A 9,457-nucleotide genomic window follows, 5' to 3' on the forward strand; every position below is an offset into this window, starting at 1 on the left:
AAGATGACTAACAGTAAAAGGATATGTTATACAGGAGGAAAGAATCATACAAGACATGCTGACCATAAGTTTGAAGACAGAATAAGAAAAGTACAGTTTCTTACCCTCATCTGGCTGAGCCCTGCCAATGTTTTTAGGGATCATCCAGCCTGCTGATTCTATAATCCCTGACAGCTGGCCCTTGGAAAAATCCAGAGATGTTATCTACCTTACAGAGAGCTCTTAAAATATCTCTTCCCCCTCTCCCTCCCCGCCCCCCACCATTAGCATTGTCTCAAATTCTACATGGGTCTACAAGTTTCCCTTCCTGGGACATCTGGCATTCCTCTAGCCCCAACTCCCAGGGGGTAGAAGAGAGAACTCCCCTTCCTCCCAAGCCCTCCAGACTCCACCAAGGCTCCTGTGCACCCCACCTGCCCCACTGATCCCCCCCTGCAGACCCCACCTGCTCCCCAATCCCTCTGATGCCTCTCATGGACTTTGGTAACCCCTTCCACCTACAATTCATCCCACAGACCTCACCACGCCCCTCCCGATCTTTTCCATGGACCCAACCTACCCCCCAACCCTGCTTGTCCCTCAGTCCTCCAAACCCCTCCGGCTAGCCCCCCCTCCATTTCCAAAAGAACTGACAAGGTTATTGGTTTCACTTGCAAAATAGACCTACATTTGTTTCTAAATAAAGAGCAAATAGGCATGAAAAAGGCAGAAAATGAAGCTCTTGGATACTAAACAAGCAGGTATCTCTGGCAAAGTGTCATTTTTGTTTCACATTCTATGAAATGCTTTCTTGAAAATATGTACAAACAGTGATATAGTTCAAACTTACTTACAACAAATAAAAATGATCTTTAGACAAGTTGAATGTTGCAAGGGTTCAGAAATTGTGCCCAACCCTGCAAAATTTTCCCAACAGGAATAGAATCATAGAAAATTAGGATTGGAAGGGACCTCAAGCGGTCATCTAGTCCAACCCCCTGCTCAAAACAGGACCATCCCCAACTAGATCATCCCAGCCAAAGCTTTGTCTTGCTGGGTCTTAAAAACCTCCAAGATGGAGAATCCACAACCTCTTTACCTTAGATTGGGTGGAGAGTCCATGACCTCCTTACCTTAGATTGGGTGGCATTTTTTAACTGAATGCAACATCCTTCAACATCCCTGAATGTCTGTACCCAGCCCTAGAAATCTCACCTTAGTTCTACCACTGAATCTTTAAGCTACATTCTTGCACAAATGTATGGCCTGCTATTAAGCTTATTAATAAAAAATGTTCAATACCTAGAGACACTAGGGCAAGTTAAGGCTTCTGCAGCAGCTGCATCTGATTTTCCTTAGTTTGTCAGGGTTTGGTATGATTCTTTGAACATACCACCTCTGCAAGTCCACCAAAGACAATAAGATGGCACAAGTGTAACTCAAGCAGTATTTTGACCTGTTTTTGTGTGTTTGAATACTATCTCCCATAATTTCTTCTGGAGCTTTGGCAGCCTTCAGATCATAAAACTAATTATTTTATATATTTGTGATTATCTTTGATATTTACCCATGAAAAATATATTGAATTAGAATTACCGTAAATCTCAGACATAATATTTTCTTTCCTGCATGGTTTTGATTTGAGAGTGCAGTAGTATCACAATGTGATGATAGGTTATGATATTTCAGCATCAAACACATTAATTCAGACTGTAAATAGATAATAGCCAACCTGACCCTGCAAACCTGTACTTCTGTGCATGGTCCCATATGCAACTCACAGAAATATATGGCTCTTCTTGACTTGCTGCTAACAAACAGGGAAGAATTGGTGGGGAATGTACTAGTAGATGACAACTTGGGCAGCAGTGACCACGAGATGATTGAATTCACGATCCTGAGGAAAGGAAGGATGGAGAACTGCAGAGTAAAGACCCTGAACTTTACAAAAGCAGACTTATTCACTCAGGAAACTCATGGGCAGGATCCCCAGGGAAGCCAGTCTGATGGGGAGATAAGTCCAGGAGAGCTAGCTGTACTTTAAAGAAGTCTTACTGAGAGTGCAGAAACAAACCATCCAAATGTGCAGGAAGACTAGCAAGTATGACAGGAGACCAGCTTGGCTTATCAGGGAACTCTTCAGTTAACTAAATCACAAAAAGGAAGCTTATAGGAAGTGGAAACTTGGAAAAACAACTAGGGAGGAGTATAAGAATATTGCTCGTGCATGCAGGAATTAAGTCAGGAAGGCCAAAGTGCAATTGAAGTTGCAGCTAGCAAGGAACGTGAAGGGTAACAAGAGTTTCTACAAGTATGTGAGCAACAAAAGATCAGGGAAAGTGTGGGTCCCTTACTGAATGGGAGAGGCAACTTAGTGACAGAATATGCAGAAAAGGCTGAAGAACTCTGCCTTTTTCACCTCAGTCTTCACAGGCAAGGCCAGCTCCCAGACTACTGCACCTGGCAGACCAGTTTGGGGAGAAGGTGAGCAGCCAACAGTGGTGAAAGAACAGGTTAGGGACTATTTAGAAAACCTGGACCTGTACAAGTCCATGGGGCTAGATGGGATGCACCTGAGGGTGCTGAGGGAGTTGGCTGATGTGATTGCAGAGCCATTGGCCATCATTTTTTAAAACACATGGCAATCAGGAGAGGTCCCAGATGACTGGAAAAGTGCCCATATTTAAGAAAGGGGAAAAGGAGGGTCCAGGGAACTACAGACCAGTCAGCTTCACCTCAGTCCCTGGAGAAATCTGTGAATGTGAGGAGACCAGTGGATGCAGTACACCTTGATTTTAGCAAGGCTTTTTATACTGTCTCCCACAACGTTCTTGCAGGCATTCTAAGGAAGTGTGGGCTGGATGTAAGGTGGATAAAAAACTGGCTTGAGCATTGGGCTCAGAGGGTAGCAATCAATGGCTTGATGTCCAGCTGAGCACTGGTATCAAGTGGAGTGCCCCAGAACAATACCAGTCCTGGAGTTGGTTTTCTTCATTGTCTTCATCAGTGATGTGGAGAGTGGTATAGGGTGTACCCTCAGCAAGTTTGCAAGTGACACTGAGCTAGGGAGAGTAGTTGATATGTTGGAGGGTAGGGTTAGGATTCAGAGTGAGCTAGTCATATTGGAGAACTTAGCCAAAATGAATCTTATGGGGTTCAGTAAGGACAAGTGCAAAGTCCTTCACTTATGAGAGAACAGTCCCATGCACCAGTACAGGATGAGGGCTGACTGGCTGGGCAGCAGCTATGCAGAAAAGGACCTGGCAGTAACAGTGGACAAGCTGAATATAAGCCAAAACTATCCTTCTTACCAAGACAGCTAATGGCATACTGGGCTGAATTGGTACGAGCGTTGCCAGTAGGTCAAGGACAGTGATTATTTCCCTCTATTCAGTACTGGTAAGGTGACATCTGGAGTATTGTGTTCAGTTTTGGGTCCCCCATGCAGAAAGGATGTGGACAAATAGGAGAGAGTCCAGTGGAGGGCAACAAAAATAATGGGCGGACTGGGGCACATGACTTATGAGGAGAGGCTGAGGGAACTGGGCTTATTTAGTCTAGGGAAGAGAAGACTGAGAGGGGATTTAATAACAGCCTTCAACTACCTGAAAGGGGGGTTAAAGAAAGGATGGAGCTAGACTGTTCTCAGTGGTGGCAAGTGACAGAACAAGCAGCAACAGTGTCACGTTACATCAAGGGAAGTTAAGGTTGCATATTAGAAAGAATTTTCTCACTAGAAGAGTAGTAAAGTGCTGGAACAGGTTACCCAGAGAGGTTTTGGACTTTATCCTTGGAGGTTTTTAAAACCTGGCTGGTATGATTTAGTTGGGGTGAAGGACCACCTGTAGGGATGTAATTGACTAATTAATCCAGAGGGTTGTTAATCCTCTATGACCCACAGGTAGTCAGGTTTGGGGCATTAAAGTAAGTTGATTTCCCTAAGCATTGATCTACTGCCCGACCCCACTCAGAGTTACAAAGAGTAGTTACACACTTCAACACAGGTAGGTTGAGCAATATAAGCTGTATTACACAACAAAACCCGTGCAACAATTACCCAACGAATAGTCCCATAACACCCGAGCCTCAACACAATAAAATACACCCGGCGGGACAATAACCCAACGCACATCCCAAACCCAATGTCCCTGGTCACACAACCAATCAACCACACGTTACAATGAGCTTCAGTCACTACACAGTTAACTGCTTTGAAACTTCACACACAACCCAGAAACCACAGATGGCAGCAAGAACACCCTGGGCCTAGTCATCAGGAGAAACCCTCTGACTGTCCCTGAGGATTTCTGGCTTTTCCCTGCGTAGGTACTCAGTACCTCAAATAGGGAAAGGGTAATACTTTATCCAACTGTAGCTTCCCAATGACCAGGAACCTGCACTCGACGAACTCCCACACCCCTAAAGCCTGGAGTCAGGACTGTCCTGCCAGAGTGAGAGCGAGGCTGAGCCCCAGCCCCTGCTGGTCGCTCTGGACAGGATTGATAGCCTTCTAATCACACCACCTGTCACTCACCCAATGGTCCAATCATTGTCCTTTTCACAATACCCAATCAAATTCAAACCTGGGCAATACTTAAAAGGACCAATCAATTGGAACTATTTCAACTCAATACAAGCAACATTATCATAATTAACATATCAACATTGATAAACAGTCGCATTACCATTATATGCTGCTCATGCCCAGACCTTAGAAGTAGGCCATGACTTCATCAAAGCTGAGAGTTCAAACCCTCTAGAAACTTCTCACCTCTAGTCATATGGCGCATACGTCGACTTTCACTGTTCTACAGGGGATGGTCCTGCTTTGAACAAGGGGTTGAACTAGACGACCTCCTGAGGTCTCTTCCAACCCTCATTTTTCTATGATTCTACTCCTCTTGGTAAAGTTTTGCGGGGTTAGGCACAATTTCTGAACCGTTTCAGCATTCAGCTTGTCTAAAGATCATTTGTATTTGTTGGAAGTCTGAACTATATCAGAATTTGTACACGTTTTCAAGAAAGCATTTCATAGAATGTGAAACAAAAATGACACTTTTGCCAGAGATACCTGCTTGTTTAGTATCCAAAAGCTTCGTTTTCTGCTTTTTTCATGCCTATTTGCTCTTTATTTAGAAACAAATGTAGCTCTGTTTTGTAATTGAAACCAGTAACCTTGTCAGTTCCTTTGGAAATATAACAGTTGCATGCCTATTAAAAGCCCAGAGTACTAGTGTTGCTTCTTATCCTTCATGTGAAAAAAAGTTGTCTTTCAAGCTTGATATTCCCTATTAAAAACTGGAGTGATAGGTTTCTTGTCACTTCCTTTTTTGTATCTGGAAAATATATTTATATTATGTATTTTAAAACATAATTATCCACAGTTTTTGCATTGACCCTTATTTGCTTTAGTTTTGTTTGATTATTTTTGGTTTATACGCTAATTCTCCACTCCATTACCTCACCTTTTCACCAGTTTACCACCATTACTTTCAGTGATTTACATTGATGTAAACTGACATAATGAAGTGTGGAACCACATATAATGTTCTCTGTTTTTCTTGGTTTTTGCTATTTAAAGATGATTTTCCTGGACAGGAGCAGATAATTTCTACATAACTGCTAAAAGTTTGATTAAGCAGGTTTCAGAGCTTCATAAAAACATATTGAATAAAAATGTATCACGGTTTCATATTTTAGTAGTTATAGCATTGCACCCAACACAATTAACCATCTGGTATTAGAAATATAGCACATTTTTTTGTGTGTTTGCAGGAAAAGACAAACAGCTTTTTTCCTGTCAAAATATCCTTTTATATGTTTTTGAGAATCAAGTTACAGAAAGGCCAGGAACCTATTAAACACTTTTTTTTTCATTAAGCACAGCACTAGGGATATGCTTAGACTTGATGAAAAAAATGAGTAATGTCACACTGGAACTATTGAAGTTACAGTATATGCCTTTTTCCAAATGACTCCTAATTTCCTGCTGGTCTGGTACAGAATATATTCATTATGACTCATTTTTTAAATGATCCACCTTCAAAATAGAAACGATGTTGTTTGTATTTTATATAAAGAAAAGCCTACTATGATGATTACCCAAAGCAACCATTAGAAACAGGAAGATATACAATATGACTTACACTGGGTATGCGCCACATGGTAAACTGTATCTTCCAGCCAAAACTAATAACCACAATTATTAGCATTTTGAATCAGCAGATTACACTGCACATTTATTATTGAAAAGAACTGATCCACTCTCATTACCTGTACTACCCAGCCACATTTTCTGTATTACATATTTTTACCGTTTACATATTGTGATTCAAAAATGAAGAGCAACTCTGTCGCTTGGGACACAGCTGCTGAAATATCATATAGATAACCATCTGGTGCCTGGTTCTGGTTGATTGAATTCCAGCTGGAGATTTAAATTTGTATTCAGCAGTGACAGCAGAAATAGAGGGGTGCATATTATTCCACTGAAACTACCCCATTGGGGTGGTGCACTGAGATGTATTTTAACAAGAATAGATTGTACATTGCTACTTGGCTTAACACTTCCACTGATAGTAGGTTTATTGATACAACAAAAAACATCATGAATATGCCTGCTTTTGTCATTTGATGTACTGGGACAAATTCATCCACCCTAGTCAGAGTTACACCAGCAATTAATTTAATTTAAAAGGACAAAACATGCTTTAAATTTAAAGAGAGCAAAGCCTCATATTAAATAGGTAATATATTGTGATTATTTTCAGTAGGTGAAGGGCCAGATACAAAAGTGGACTTAGGCAAGTAAATGGGACTTGGGAGGTATTTAGGCACTCAAATCCACAATTCTGGTCCCAAAAACACCATCTCTGCTGCTGCCTAAACTTAGCAACATCAGCAGTCTGGAGGTATTGTTCTCCAGGATCTTATGTTCTAGCAGAGGTGCAGTGAGCTCCTTTAGTACCTGGGGTGGGCGGGGGGAAAAGGGGTATGCCGACTACTGTAGATGGGGTAGGAGGTGAGAGGCATAGGAGGGGAGAGGGGGGGAGCAAATTTTACCTGTCTGCGCTCTCTGCACAGTGAAGACAGCAAAGGCAGCATCAGCACAGGCAGCAGCAGCCCTATGGTGTAGGCTGTGGTGCCAGGTTCACTTCATTTCCCCTCTATTCCTAGGTACATTATTAGGTACAGAGCTGTGCCTGTCATGTCAGAGACTCCTGGGGAGGGAGAAAGGACAGACATCCTTGCCCCCACATCCCAGATACACTGCTGGCTATGGAGCTGTGCCTGCCTGGCTCCTAGGGCCAGGCAGTATACAAGTACCTCTGGCACCCCTCAGTCAACACTGGGGGCTACTGCCCAACTTACCCTCTGTCCCCACAGTTAGGGTACTGTTGCACACAACCACTGAAGGCCTGACACCGAGGGCCTTCTTATATATTACATCGAGTTGCACAAATGTTGATCAGCTTAATACTAGCTTGCAGTCACACCTTCAACTTGAGCAGCACATCTGTGGGGAGTGGCCATGGAACAGGGGTTTGGTTATGCAGATCAAGAGATAATTCTGCCCTGAAGTGGATTCACTTTGAGCTGCATAAAGAGTGCTTCAAAATGCCTAAAGATATTAATGTGCAGACTATCCAAGAGTTAAGAGCTGCAGGAGCCACCCAAAATTAACATGCAACAAGGCCATGAGACAAACAGACAGGCACCTAGCTTGTGCCTAAGCCTGCAAGTTGGCATTTCTCTCCCTATTGCTTAAAGAGGATCAGCATGATAGCATTCTCCAAGCATTCCTAATGCATAACATCCTTCAGGCCCGATGCATGTAAATCAGCCATAATTCCCCAAAAGGTATAGGAGCTACACAGTAGACACCCAAAGGGCACATCTACATAAGATGCTGCGGCGCTGTAGCGTCCATTGGCAAAAATCATGACGCTGCCACTGTGTCACTGTAGCAATGCACTTCCTTATTATAGTGAGGATGGAGCAGCCAAAAATAACTGCATGGCCATCACGGCACAGTACGGGCTATTACTGTGCCATCTTTTAGTACTTCCAAAAGGTGGAAGATAAAGATAAATGATGGCACAGTAACAAAGGTGCTGTACAGCCATGTATAGACATGCCCAAAGAGTCACATAGGTACAGAGGGAAACAGCATGGGTGTGATAGATACTAGGTTTGAGCAAGAAGCAGAGAATTTTTATGAAGAGACAGCAGATGAAAGAGCTAGAAATCAGTGCTTATGGTAGCTAGGTAGTGATGGGGAGTTGGTTATTAGAACAGAGGGTTAGTGGGATGCCTTGAGATGCACAGAGTGAGGGTATGGGATTGCTGTGGTAGCCAGAGAAGGGGCAGTCAGGGTATCATTTGAGAATAAAAGTGGGGACTGGGTGAGAGCTAGGGAGGTTTACTTGAGGGTGAAAGAGGGAGAGGAATAGTTAGGGTCCAAACTCCAGCTCAGTATTTACTGGACCTTCTCTAGTTTTCTGGGCATATCGGGCTAAGTTTGCTTACAGAATTTTAACCAGGATGCCTTGGGGACAACTGAATTACCGTAGCTTAGATATATTAGATAGTGTGTCCTTTTACAGGGCACTGACATTTCTGATGTTGGCCTATGGGTCCTTTTACAGAGTCATTGCACAGTCCATTGCTACCAGCATACTAGATCTATTCTTGGAGCCAACATTTCACACAGCACAGATTGCATGTAATTCCCATATGACCCAGTGATTCATAGGAAAAAAATAAGCTGGAGTTGTATCAAGCTGCACAATTCCCAGAGAGACTCAGAGGACTGATGTGTGCACAAGTACAAATTATCAGATACCAGATATGCCTCAAATATAATAAGAGTGTAAAACCTGAATGGAAGTCATGGGCATTATAGCCAGGTCCAATGCCTGTTTTGGTTCTAGTCTGGCCTCTGCAGCTATTTTGTCCATAGGGATTCCCACTACGGAAATCTGTTGGGTAAGAGACATCATAATATTTGCCATATGGCCTTGTCATACAGAGCCCAAATTCAGAACACCTGTTCTGTTCAAGCCTTCTCAGGCCATTACTCTAGGCATCACTTCTGTTTAGGTTTCTACAGTCAATAATCTTTTAAGCTCTGATGGAGACACCTTTGTGGATCTAACAGATGCAATGTTGAAGGTATCTCCCTTGCAAGTCACATGTATGTTGTCTTCTTGCCAGCAGAGTTCCATCATTATCAGTAAGGATCCTGGTTTTCTACAATTTAAAAAAATCCCCAATTTTCAGATTAAAAAAAGTAATCCCAAATCCACATTTGTCTGTGATTTTTTAAATGAAATAACACTATATATTTTTTTCTATTTCTAATATTATAAAAGCCTTCATCTGTCTGTCTGTAACACTTTATTTGCACTCTGATTGGTTGTCTGAAACAACCAATCAGAGTGTGAGCATCCAGACAGCAGGTGGCGGCAGTGCTGCC

Source organism: Alligator sinensis, unplaced genomic scaffold, assembly GCF_000455745.1.
Source record: "Alligator sinensis unplaced genomic scaffold, ASM45574v1 scaffold614_1, whole genome shotgun sequence".
NCBI classification, from domain to species: domain Eukaryota; kingdom Metazoa; phylum Chordata; order Crocodylia; family Alligatoridae; genus Alligator; species Alligator sinensis.